Source organism: Physeter macrocephalus, chromosome 4 (assembly GCF_002837175.3).
Source record: "Physeter macrocephalus isolate SW-GA chromosome 4, ASM283717v5, whole genome shotgun sequence".
Classification (NCBI taxonomy): Eukaryota; Metazoa; Chordata; class Mammalia; order Artiodactyla; family Physeteridae; genus Physeter; species Physeter macrocephalus.
The window spans coordinates 109,919,636-109,933,328 of NC_041217.1; the positions used below are offsets into that span (position 1 = coordinate 109,919,636).

Consider the following 13,693-nt stretch of genomic DNA (forward strand, 5'->3'; position numbering starts at 1 on the left):
AAAAAAAAAAAAAAATAAAATAAAATAAAATTATTAGTAGTACACTATTGATCAAACAGTAGCTATATTACAAATTGACAACCATTTTTAAACATAAAAATAAGATTTTATTGAAAATGCATCTGTTAACAAAAGGGAGGGGACTTTTTCTTTTCCAGTGGATTTGCAGATGAATATTATAGAGTGAGATTGAGTTCTACCCCAATTCTATTCATGCGTTTGACAAGGTTCTTATAAATGCTGAAGCATTTTGTTCACAAAATAAGTAGGTGGGAATGTAAGGTTTTTGCTATAGCCGTGTTACTCAATTCCTTTAACTCCTTTCAATTATATGCCAAAAACCATGCGATGACCTCTCATTTAAACTACTTTTTCTTCCCGTTGGTTGTCAAATGACCCTTTATTGAATTATGTTCCTTTGCAGTTCTTAACTAGCTGGGCATTCCACCCCACCACTGTTGTTGTCATTCATCTATGACGTCATGAGGATGACGGCAATCCACATCAGAGACCACAGACCTGGCAGTCCCCAGGATCTCTTTAATGGTTCCAGAGTATTCTCTAGCTAAAGATCGGTGTCTCGTCTGCTGGGCAATGTTGAAGATCTCATCAAAAGTGATGTTCCACTGTGCTTAATGTTTTTCTGCTTCTTTCTGTCTTTTGGTTGTTCCTTGAAGGCTTCGATGATCAGGACTGAGACACAAGGTACCACCTCAGTCTGGGCCTGTGTGTTCTGAATGGTCAGTTTCACTGTAGTCCTCAGACCCTTCCAATCCCCAGTTGCCTTTGAAATGTTATCACCAACCGTTTTTGGAGACAGACCCAGGGGGCCAATCTTGGGGGCCAGGGCAGACGTGGCACAGACTTCCCCACTGGTGCACCTCAGGTATACAAATTTGATCTCCTTGGGCTCAAACTTAGGCAACATGGTGAGGTGGCTGGTGTCAGATAAACCCGGATTTCAAAGGACCGAAGAAAATTGCACCTTGGCCTCCTTCAAGCCGAATCTGAATGAAAGCCATTTAAAAATTGTTTTAGTGCGCTAGCAGGTGACACTTTTGTTCCCCAGTCATCATAGTCATTCCCTTTCTCAACACTAACACAGGCTTCTAATTTTCCATGTTTTGTGCACCTGGGGTGAATGCACCATGCTACGATGTGGAATTTGTGAGAAGAATGACTTTCTTTTTTTAAGTGGAAAAATGGCGATTGTAAAAAAGGGATGGAAAAGAGGCTGCAAGCATGTTCTCAGGCAGGTAAGTTTTAGGAAAGTGTAGAAATGAAAGTTGAGAATGTGGAATTGATTCCCTTAAAACTATCCATGCTGTGTAGCACTACAGAGTCTTCATGTACATGGGCAGAACGTGGTTATCCCAGTTTGAAGATTTCTGTTAACCAATCGGCAGGCATTTGAACAAAAATGATTGGAGAGCAAGAAAGATTAAGGCAGTCCTAAATAGGCTGGGAATGACATGGTGGTTAAGAGAAGAGCTCTGTAAACCCTAACTCTGAAATTTACTAGCTGGGTATTTTTGGGCAAAATAACCTCTGCCTTCTTAATTCTTAGTCTAGAAATAAAAGCAATAATGATACCTACCTCATAGCGTTGTTGTGAGGATTAAATGAATTAATATGTAAAGCACTTAGAACACTGGTGGACAAATAATCACTCAATAAATCATTAACATTAATACTAGGAAATGATTACATATGACTAAAAATGTTATATATGACTAACTCCTAAATAAGTTAACATTCCATATATACTTTGCTGTTAGCAAAGCTAACCCATTTAATTTGTAAATTAAATGAAAAATATAAGTACTCACAGCAAGTATGGGGCAGAGCCAAGATCCTTGCCCAGAGTTTGCATGCTTAATGATCAAGCTATGCTGCCTCTTGAAAAAAAAAAGAAAAAAGAAAAAAGCAACAAAAATAAATGGAGCAGAAGGTGTACGAGTTGTAGTTATTCTTTCTAGGTCAAAGGGTAGCCTATGTTAGGCAAAATTTATAATATGCTTACTTTGGAGAGGCAAGAAAAATGTTTGATGTGTTCTTTCCTCATCTTCTATAATCACAGAAAGCGCCGTTATTTCCATTTAAGACATTCCCTCCCCCTACACATAAACTAATTACTAAATATATCAACCACTTTTGGCGCTTAGAGGTTCAGGGGTTTTGCCTTGCTACTGTCTGGGGCTTCAGGCAGATCATGTTCAACAGTCCTATCTTTGTTACATGAAAATTAGAGGTTTTTTTCAACATTATTTTATTTCTCCAGTATTTCTAATGGTCCCCACCCCTACCCCATTCTAAATTTGAGTTTTATGTTTGATAGCATATACTATAAGTCGTGAAAAACACAACAAAGAGCTTGAAAACCCTCATTTGAATAACATCGACTTTAGGAACAGCTGCTAAGATAAAATAAATCCAAGAGAGCTCAGCAACCAGAACGCAATTGCTTTTCTTTTTAAAGGGACAGGCAGATTCACACACGATTGTTAAGTCTTAAGCAGTTACTTTAAATCAATACCGTATTTTAATTGATATCTAAGTTTTTCAACTCTGAATTTTTATGTGGGTGTTTTACCCAGTATATAGAGGATTGTATTCCACTATATTTCAAGATGAACAATTATTTGATGACATCATTTATAGAGGTTTACAAAGCAGGAAATAAAATCCACCAGAAATCAAGCCTTCAGATTTCTTCTTCCCTGAGAATGCAGAAAGAGAAACTTTGCCTAGTGAAATAGAAATAATGAAATCAAATGGAAATTTATTACTAAGATAAAATTGAATTGCCAGTTGCAGAATAAAAAGATAAGAACTGTCTTGTTGATTGCAACACCTCAGCCATCTCTACTGAGATTCACATTACAGAAAACTCTTCATTAAAATAGTTACCCAAAAGTCTGGGTTTTAAATAAGGACAGGTGAAACTCTTTTAAGAAAATCCAACATATTAAAATATAATCTTATAGAATGGACAAATAATGAGATTATTTGTTCTATGAAGGCGTCATTCACCATGCAAATAGATTTATCGTAATTTTAAACATCTAGTTTCACTAATACATTCAGATTATGACTTGATTTCTAAATGCATTATTTACACATGACTTTTGCTGGAATATACCTATAACATAAAGCAAGTACTAGCCAGAAAACATAGTGCTGTGGTATGAAATTTTCAAAAGAGCAAATCATTTGTGCAAAGTTATATTTATCAAGGTGTCTTAATTTTTCTGGCCTAGTTAAATTAGTAAAGAAAGAAAATATAATTTAGAAAAATGTTAATATCTAAGATACATATTTATAATTCAAAGCATAGACACAGTCCCGCATTTTCCCTGCTTCTCATTTAATTATTCCATTCAGTCCTCTGTAAATAACTCCTATACTTCATTTTTCACTGACTTTTTTGCTCGCTTGACTGTTTCCACATGTGGCACTTGGGTATATTTGTGCCAATAAAATGAAATATCACGCCATCAGGTCACTTCATGAAAGTTCTTTTTTCAATGTATTATCAGGATGCTTTTGGCTGCAATTATCAAACAACCTAACTAGAAGTCACTTAGACCATGAAGCATTTATTGTTTACTAAACAGAATGCCCAGAGGAGGAAAGGTGGGTTTGGGAGTTCAGTGATGTCAACATGGACCCAGATGGCCCAGCCAGTATTTCAGCCCAGGCAGTCAGACTCAAGTATCAATGGATTATTCTCAGTGTTTATAATCTCAATGGATTATTCAAGTGTCAATGGAAATACTCAGTGTTTCTGGGAAACTCTGAGTTCCTGTTGTGAGCAGGGGCCTAAAACCTCTCAATCTCTCACACAGTAATCATTCAATAAATATTCATTAAACTGTTAAGGAAATTTTCAAATAAGAGCAGGGAAACTAAGACTATGTGAAATAAAAGGGTGCTTTGGTGCAGAATTATATCACAACTCTTCAAGTTAATGCTGGATCTTTGTGCTCTGTGGTTTTTACATAGATTTCAGTATAACTAAAAAACATTTTGGGTCATTTATAGTCCCTCTACTTCCTTGGAGGGTCTTTTGCTGTCCGCTCAATGCTTGCGATTTAAATTTGCAAGCTTAGAAGAGTAGACTGAGCCAAATTGTTCCATATGAGGAAGGTTTAGAGGCCACTGTAGTCAGCAAGGTAAGCTTTGTGCAGTGTTTCTGTGTGTGTGCATGTGTGCGTGTGTGTATGTTTTGCATGAATGTTCATTGCATTTCCTAAAGGAGGTATGCTTCTCTTTTGGAAATACAGGGTTTGAGAACTACTCTGGTTGGTACCTGATCACTTTTCTATGATAGCATCTTATTAACTGTTGGAGTGACTTATGCATAATCAAGTTTTATATGAAATATTTTTAAATTAATAAATCAATTTTGGGACAAATGGAGAGTTGGAAACAAAAGAGTTAGCTTAGTAAAAGTCATCGGGTTCAGAAAAAAAAACAAAACCCCCCAAAACAACTAACCAAACAAACAAAAAACACTTTCTAAAGAAATTGTAGAGCAAAACATTCAGCAGACCTGACAAAATCTAAAGCACTAAGAGCGAACCACCTAGAAGATGATCAAGCATTTTGGCCGCTGTTCTGTGTGTTTGTGTATGGTGGTGGGGCATTGGGAGGTGGGGTAGGGCAGGGCGGCAGGGCGGGTAATGAGGAGGGATAGTTTTCTGAGCATCTTCACCTGGGTGGAGGTGGGAGGAAGGGGGAACCACAGTGGTCTGCTTTTTCTGCAGACTCAGCCAACACTTTATAAATGGCACAGGACTGTCGTTTCAAGCTGAACCACTACTGGCCCAAATCCAAAGGGACTGGCCAGAAATGAAATCATCTTTGGAAATGCAGCATGATGCAGAGATTCACTCAGATAGCTGGAGGAGCCAAGCCCAGCTAAGTGTAAGGCCACCTTTTAGACCCAGATGCAGACCTAGTGGTCTGGTCTCTGCTTACTGCTAGGCTTGCAGAGTCAGGATTGCCCCAAGGCCCTACTCCAGTTCCCTCTCCTCCATTGAGTACTCCCTGACCGCTCCAGCCCTCCGCGAGGATTCTAAAGTCTCATGGCCCTTGGAATTTGTCCTATACCATTTTGTAGTTAATTACAAACAGGCTTAAATTGATCTTGTGAATAAAATGAGGCTACGGATATGAAAGTTCCTAGTACAGAATCCAGCAAGACTTTGTTTCTCCATCCTGCCAACCCTGCCTGGAAAGACAATCCTGGCCAGAACACAGAATTAATGAAAGTGAGGCCATTAAGGAGAGGTGACCCAGCCCCTCTTCTCATCTGTTAGAGCATACAGGCCCTGAAAAGCAATGGTCTTCACTAGATCCAGAAATTGTTGCTGCTATTGAAATAATCCAGATGGTATGAATTACAGCAGAAAGCCTTTATAAGTTGGCCCATTATTATCCAGATTTGAATATACATGGTATTAGAACCAGTGTGACCTGAATGTTTGCTGGGGTATTTGAAACACTGGTTTCTGAGGAACACATATGAGTACATAGGGGGTGGATTATTAACTTACTACATGTATTAAAATCAGAGCCTATTTATTTCAGCAAAATTAAAATATTTTAAAATTATAATAATACATACTTACAAAAATTCATATGTCACCGAAGTTAATAAAATGTAAAGCAATCTTACTATTAACAGTATGGTTAGCAACCCTCCAGGGAAGGCATGAAGGGGCTGGGACTACAGAGGCAAACATGACCAACAAGGTCCCTGCCTTCAGGGGGCTTACGTTCTAGTGGGAGGAGACAGGCCACAGTAAGCAAACAAGTAGACAAATAAACCAGACATGGGAAGGTTGCTTTACATATGGAAGTGGGATCTGAATGGCGAAAAAGAATCAGAGTCTTGAAACCTTCTTGGAAGAGCCTTGCAGCAGAGTGAATGGCAGGTTCAAAGGACCAGAGGAGAAAAAAGGGGGCCACTACGGCTGGCACTTTGCATAACCAAAGTAAGAGTTCTAAGGGGGGTATAGGGGCCAGATTATGCATGCATGACTGGGTAGGAAGTTCAATTTCATGCTGAATACAATGAGAGGCCAAGAAAGATTCTTAATTGAAGTTGGGGTGGGGGAGGGCAGCAGAGAGGATCTGATCTTCATTTTTGAAAAAAAAGGAGGGGCAAGAATGGAAGACTGCAGACAGGTTGGAAGAGATTCATTCACACATACACACAAACATATAGAGTTTAAAATACATGTATACTTTTCCTTCAACTTGTTATTAGTATTTTTAGAATTCCTCTTTGAAATTATGTTCACAGTCACTTTACTGTCTTAGAAAATCAAACACATCTTGTTTTTTGACCTTTCCCTATCCACCCAAATGCAATAACTTAGTTGGAAAACACAGGTTTTGGCATTTTAACATGACTCCAGAATGTGTTCATCAGATTTGGCTCTGAATAACTTTTGGATCGTTCCAAAAATCAGATCTTTTCTCAAAGAGAATTCCTTTCAAAAATTCAGTGTCTCCTAATGTGATACTTTTGAGCAGTATCATTGGAACATGTACATAGCCTGCCAAAGTGATTTATTTGAAATGAAAAACATCCATTTGAAGTTATATTCATTTATTCACAAATTATTATTGAGCACCAATCGCTAAGTACCAGGCACTGTTTTAGGCACTGGGCATACATCAGGGAACAATCAGACAAAATCTCTGTCCCTGTTGGGCCTATATTCTAGTAAAGGGAAATGGACTAAACAAATAACAAATGAAAAAAAGTAAACTCTGTACTATGGTTGAAGATTACATAAGAGCAAGGTAAGAGATATTTAGGAAGCTGGAGGGGGTTCCAGTTTTAAATAATGTTGTTAGGTTGGGCCTCACAAGAGGGTGACTTTGGTTAGATTTGAAAGGGGAGAGATAAGTAATATAGATTTTAAGAGGAAGAACATTCAAACAGAGGGAATAGTGCAAAGGTCCTGAGGCAGGAAAGTGCCTGGCAAGAACGAAGAACAGTGGCTAATGGAGAGAGCTGTAGGATATGAGGTCAGATAGGTAAGGAGATGGAGGGCAGGTCATAAGGAACTTGTAGCCACAGAAAGAAATTTGGCTTTAACACTGGCTGAGGGGAACCAAAACAGAAAGTCATCACGATATGAATTATATTTTTAAAGAATTACTCTGACCACTGTGATATAGACTACAGAGGAGCAAGGGTGGAAGTTTTGATGTGTTTTGGAAAACAGCAACACTTGACAGTCACATCCCCTTAATTTTGCTAGAAGAGGGGGAAAGTAGGCACAGTTAAGCATTAAAAAACATTCTAGATTGTGTCTTTCCCCTTTATTTCCTTTACCATAGCAAAGTTCTATTAAGCCCAATTCCTTTACCTCTGGGCCAAAAAGCGTCCTTAGACTATTTTCAGGCTGTAGCCAAATTCTTTATGTTGTCCTGTACATTAGTCAGGATCTTCTTGGCTGCAAGTAACCAAATACCTGACCCCAAATGGCTTAGGTGATAGGCCACTTGCTATCTCATATGTGAGCAGTCTGGAGGTATGCAGAGCCAGGGTAGGTTAACTTAGCCACTTAGTGACTTCTAGGTTCTGGGTTACCTTTCCTGTATTCTTCTTGCTCATTGTTGCGGGATGTGCCACCACAGCTCCAAACATGTCTTGCTTACTGGAGGATGGCCAAGGCAAGAAGTAAGGAAAAGACTTCTTAGGGGCTCTCAGGGATAAAACCCCTCCCCTGAAGCCCCCTTCCCCCCACTTCCCACTATGTACTCACCAGAATTAGGTCACATGCTTAGCTCCTAAACCAGTCATTGATAAAGGGGGACAAAGTGTCAAGACCCATCTAGACCAGTGGCTCTCAAAGTATTAATTGGAGAAAGGGGGGGCACGGGGATTTTAGGAGGTGATCCCCAAGACCCTTTCAGGGAGTTGGCAAGGTCAAAACTATTGTTATAATACTAAAATGTTATTTGCCTTTTTTTTCTCCCATTCTGAGTGTACAGCAGAGTTTTCCAAAGGCTACCTGAAATAGTGCAATAGATTAAATGCAGCAGATTTGAAGATCCAATTGCCTTCCATTAAGCCAGACACTGAAGATATTTGCAAATTTTTAAAGTACTATGAGTCTCTTTACTATGTTAGGGGGAAATATAGTTATTTTCCATAAAAATTTGCTATTTATGATAAGATGTAATTATTATTATTTTAAAATAAATATTTTTAAATGTCTCGGTTTTAATTTCTAGTATAGTAAATATCAATAGATATAACCCACATAAACAAAAGCTCTTTGGGGCCCTCAAAAATTTTTAGGAGTAGAGCAAAAGATTCTAAAGCACTGGTTTAATCAGACAGCTCTGATTCATCCTTGCGGCTGGGGGCGGAGCCGAACTTCCCGGAGTTCACCTCTGCCTGACCCAAGCCTTCTTAAAATCCTGCACTGTAAGTGGTTAGGTCACAACAGGGAGTGCCAGACGCTGCGTATCGAATCAACCGATCTCAAAGCTTCTAGCTAATCGGAGAGTGAGCTCTCGCTTTTTGACTGTGAGGAGGTTAAAATGGTCAAAATGACCCTGGAAGTGTGACTTCAAACTGTCACACTAAGTTGCTTCTTAAGATGGGAAGGGGTGTGGGATTTTGGGGGGTGGACTGTTGAAATTTCAAAACCCCTCTCAGGAGCAGGGGTAACCCCCTTTACTCCCATCAGTTGTCTGGGTTAGCGATTAAGGTAATTATTGGTAATAACTGGCTTTCCTCCCTACCAGCCTGCGCTTAGCATCCTTACAATGAGGGCCCTAACTGGAGATTCGGCTGTCATTCACTTATGCTTAACAGCATAACAGCATCAATCCAGGCCTCCTGATCAATTAGGCCAAAGGCAAACAGGAGGATTACCTTGGTTTCTGAAGTTGCTGCCATGGCATGTTCATTTTCTCGCCTTGATCTTTCATTCAGGAATGGGGATATGTGTGTGTAAATTGGAAGGGGGCACTCCTCTCTCCCTTGTTCTTCAGTGTTAATATTTCCTGTCCTTCTCTCACACTATTTTGGTTTCAAAGTGCTCTCAGGAGCCTCCTTAAAATACCAAACCTGTTTTTCCTTTCTTGAGTAAATTTCTTGGCTTCACTTTAAAAAAATCTATCCAAGTACATCTTCTGTTTATAACTCAACTCACATGCCTGCGATTTTTCCATCTGATCTCTTTCCTTTCTCTGGCCTCTCATCTTCCCTGGAGAATTTTAGGCTGCCGTGGAACAGGGGAGGAGCCTGCATGACCCCGGCTACGGGTGTAGCAGGCATACATTTTCTTTGCGCATATTTTGATCAGTGAGTGTGGGACTTTTTTGCATAAACGTCGAGTTCATAAGTGCCTTTTCTTAGTCTTTCCGCTATCTTCCGCCTAGGTCCATTTCTTGCCCTAATTTTACATGAACTTTCTCCTTGACATTCTCGACTCCCGGCGCTTGAACCTCCCTTCCCCTAGGCCTGACCTAATTCTGGGTGCCGGCTGTTGTTTGGTTTATTTCCCCACTTTTGCAAGCGCACGTGGCTTTTCTGGGCGCTTCACCTTTGCTCCTAGGGTGGGTGTTGGGGTTCACCGGGGCTCGGAACACGTGCTTTAAAACAGCCACGACCTCCCCCTCCCCGCCCCCAGCCCCACGAAGCTTTGGGCCCCGAGCTCCGCGGGCGTGAGGAGGGGGTGGGGAGCAGGGCCCGGCAGGGTGAATCACAGGGCGTAACAGGTGCCGCAGCTGCAGCTGCGCCAGCATCCCGCTCGGGCTCTGGGGATAAGGTTTTCTTTTTCTCCGGGTTTTTTTGGAGGTGGGGAGGAGACTCAGGGGCCCCCACCGGACCAATGCAGGCCGCGGTTGTTCATCGCCTAGCAACTGGCGGAGCCAATGGGAGGAGGCTGGCCTGCGGCGCCAGCGGCGCGGGGGCGGGGTGGGAACCTTGCAAACCTGCAGAGCCCGGGAGGCTGCAGAGAGGGGAGAGGCGGAGCCTGGCCGGAGGCAGGGAAGGCGGGAGCTGGAGGTGGAGGCGGGGCCGCCGGCCCGGGCGCTGCGTGCCGCCGCGCCTGTGCGGGCCCTCGGGGCTGCGCGAGCAGGTTTAGGACGGTGCGCGGTGCGTCTCCGCCGCCCCCGGGGGCCATGACGGTGAGAGCCTCGCCCCGCTCCGGGGATTGTGACGCGCTCGCCCGGGGAGGGACAACGGCGCCGGCGGGGCCTGGGGCCTGGGGCAGGCGGGTGGGGGTGGGCGCCGGCGGGGGGCGGGCGGGAGGGCGCGGAGGTGAGCACCGGCACCTGGCGCGGCGCCCCGCTTCTTTGCGGGAGGCTCGGCGCGTCCGTTGGGGCCGTTGGAGGAGGTAGGCGAGCGGTGACCCCCGGCCGCGCCTGGAGGAGGAGGTGGGAGGTAGGTGCCAGCTCGGAGACCGCTCCTGCTGGCGGTCGCAGCGCTAAACCCCAAATCCTATCGGGGATGGAGAGAGGGTGGCGCCTGGCGTGGGATGACGAGCGACGCGGGGAAGTGGGGGAGGAGGGGATGGCCAGTTTGGGGCTGAGGTGTCCGTTTAGCAGAGGCTGCGGGACTCGCGGGCTTGGGGGATTGTTAGCTCGAGCCGCAGGGGACAGCCGTTAGAATGAGTTGCTGGTGGCCTGTGGCCACTGCAGAGGAAGAGAACCCCGCCAGCGGTCTAGTTAAAAGACTAGGGGAAGAATTTACATCATCTACAGGCAGGCATGTGTGAGAATATTTTGGTGTAGAAATTTGTGGTAAAGTACAGTAAACCGAATTGTGAGCTCCCTGCTCTCTTTCGAGCCCATGCTGATCGCCCAGTTATGCAAGTCACTTGGGCCCAGGAAATGGAATCTGCTAAATAATTTGTTCTCAGCACGTATAATGTGGGGATCTTTAAGTTATTACCCCATTTCAAGGTCCGTAGTTGTGATTGCCCAGTTACCATTACTTGCAACGGGGATAATAGTTTTTGTTGAATCTAAGATTATTGACATATCCCTTTTCTGGACCCCATAATGGGGCGACGATTAGAAGAGGCACTCCTCCCAAGGGTGGTTCGGAGGTGCAAGAGGGGTTGCCTGGAATTCGAAATTACTGGGCTCCCCTAACAGTTCAGATTAGAGTCTAGATCTAGAGTTGGCTGTGATTGATGGGTGCCTTGGAATCCTTCATGGCTCAGGAGGGATTGGTTTACTGTTTAAGTAGGAGAAAATTCTGGTAGCCTTGATCCTGAACTGAAAAGGTAGGTATGACTTGACACATTTAGGAAACTGAGCAAAATTTGAAAAAATTAGAGATCTGGACAGAGAAAAAAAAATGCCTTTAAAGTTTAGGTCAAGCTGTCTCGAAATTTAGAAGTTTGAGGTAGATTTACGAATCTGGATTCAGTCAGCAAAACTTAATCCATCAAATCTCCTATCCTAGAGCTATCATAACCTACAGGTCTAGGGAGCTTAGGTTATTCATTCAAATTAAACAAGTAAAAGGTAGTAACTAGTTTGATGCTCTCTTCTGCCTTCTGTCAGTGAAAGTTTCTCAAACAAAATGGTTCTGTGAAGAGAGGATGAGGAGCTGATAGTTAAAATGAAGGCTCTTTTGGTGACTTGCTGGACCTCTTCAACCAAGTCATTTTATATCCTTCCTTCCCCCATCTGTACAATGAAGATAATAAAGGCCCAGGATTAAGTAACATGGGTGAAGCAGCTTGAAGATAACTGTGAAGACTTAGTTATTCTAGGATGAAATGTGAAGATCTCCTCCTAACACATTGCGCCTTGTGACAGGACTTGTTAAAGCACATTGCGTTCCAGACATGCTGAGGCAGTGTATGAGAAAAAGAAAATGTTAACAGTTCAGATGATTTGCCTAAGGCCTCAAGGCTGACACATTATATTCTTGGGCTGCCTGAAAACCTGACATAACTTCTCTTTGACCAAGCTAGCTGTGACTCAGGTTTTATAAAAGTAAAATATTTGAGTGCCTTCAATGTGGTATGCACCTAGAGATAAAAAGATGCTGCCCCAGAATTGTGTCATTTTAATTCATTTCACACACTTAAATTGGAGCACTTCCAAAGCCTTTTAAGTGATGTTTTTCATATCTTTTACCAATAGTTGTAAACATGCCTTATTGGTTTGACTGGGTCATAAAGAGGGTTTGGTAGTCCTTGGGTCTCTTTTGTGTGTTCGGTGATGGTGCTCATGATTAGCTGGTGATGAAGATACAAGTTATCTTGAATTCATGAGTTTTGGGGATGAGACAGAGTAGAAAAGTGTACCATTCATTATCAGTAGTGGAAAGCTACCTAAAATCTTTACTTTTGATAATGGATCAGTATTATATAGTTCCTGCAGATTTACTGAATTATGCTTCATTGATTTACTCTTTTAATAAACATTTATTAAACACTTACTGAGCCTCTACTTGCCAGATCTGAGGATGAAAAAGATCAGTGTTGCCTTGTGGAGTTTGTTTTTTGGGAATTTACAGTATAGTAAGGGAGAGAGCGAAAATGAAAATTGCAAATATGAGGAGGCTTTAAAAAAGAATTTCAGGACTTCCCTGGTGGCGCAGTGGTTAAGAATCTGCATGCCAATGCAGGGGACATGGGTTTGAGCCCTGATCCGGGAGGATCCCACATGCTGTGGAGCAACTAAGCCCATGCGCCACAACTACTGAGCCCGTGTGCCACAGCTACTGAAGCCCATGTGCCTAGAGCCCGTGCTCCGCAACAAGACAAGCCATTGCAATGAGAAGCCCGTGCACCTCAACGAAGAGTAGCCCCTGCCAACTGCAACTAGAGAAAACCCGCGCGCAGCAATGAAGACCCGACACAGCCAAAATAAATAAATAAATTTATTTTTTTTTAAAGTAATGATGATTTTAAAAAAGAATTTCAGTTGTCTTGATGGAGGAGGAGACGTTCACCCGGTGAACACATATGTTGCAATGGACCATTGAAGAAGTATAGGTGGTTTGGTAGTTGGGACCAGGTAAAGTGGGTTAGGGTTAAGGTTGGAGAACAGGGCTATGACCTTTAACTAGTAGGTGATAGGGAATCTTTAAAAGGTTTTATCCAGGGGAATTATATTTGATTTTTACTTCAGAAGGGTATTTCCACCAAAATCAGTAAATTGCGTGGTCCATAGACAATCCAAGTAATATCTGAGGCAGAACAGTCCTTCACAGCGATTAAAGACTTTAAAAATATGTTATTGAAGCCCTCCGAAACTTCAGAAAAGTAAAAATGATTATTCATACAACCAACCTTTACTGAGAATCTTTCTTTTTTTAATTGTGGTATAATTGATATGTAACGGTGTGTTAGTTTCAGGTGTACAACATAATTTGATATTTGTGTATACTGCAAAATGGTTACTGCAGTAAGTCTAGTATCTTCTACTTTTAAGATTGAGGGACTAGAGATACAAAGACAAGTAAGATACACTCCCATTTTCAAGTAACTTGCACTTCACTAGGAGAAATGACACAATTGTAATGCAGTGCTGAATCTGTCATAAGAGGCATAAAAATGTCAGGTCTTAGCAATGTAAGATTCTGAGATGAGAGAAGACACAAATTCTTTCAAATTGAAAATAAGTTCTTGGGCTTCCCTGGTGGCGCAGTGGTTGCGCGTCCGCCTGCCGATGCAGGGGAACCGGG

General features: G+C 42.3%; 1 protein-coding gene and 1 pseudogene across 8 annotated transcripts in view; one reads left to right on the top strand and one right to left on the bottom strand.

Moving 5' to 3' along the window:
• Positions 1 to 427: 427 nt before the first annotated feature.
• The window catches only part of LOC102995380 (60S ribosomal protein L12-like), a 78,823-nt pseudogene continuing 65,557 nt past the window's right edge, over positions 428 to 13,693 (bottom strand).
• The window catches only part of SSX2IP (SSX family member 2 interacting protein), a 39,738-nt gene continuing 36,094 nt past the window's right edge, over positions 10,050 to 13,693 (top strand). For 3 of the 8 annotated variants that reach the window (XM_024119684.3, XM_024119685.3, XM_024119691.3), the window contains exon 1: positions 10,053 to 10,170. The gene's annotated coding sequence lies outside the window, so the exon portion shown is untranslated. Of the gene's footprint in view, positions 10,171 to 10,313; positions 10,427 to 13,693 lie in introns of those variants that run through there. The other 5 variants (XM_024119687.3, XM_024119688.3, XM_024119690.3 and 2 more) reach the window with 3 other exon arrangements.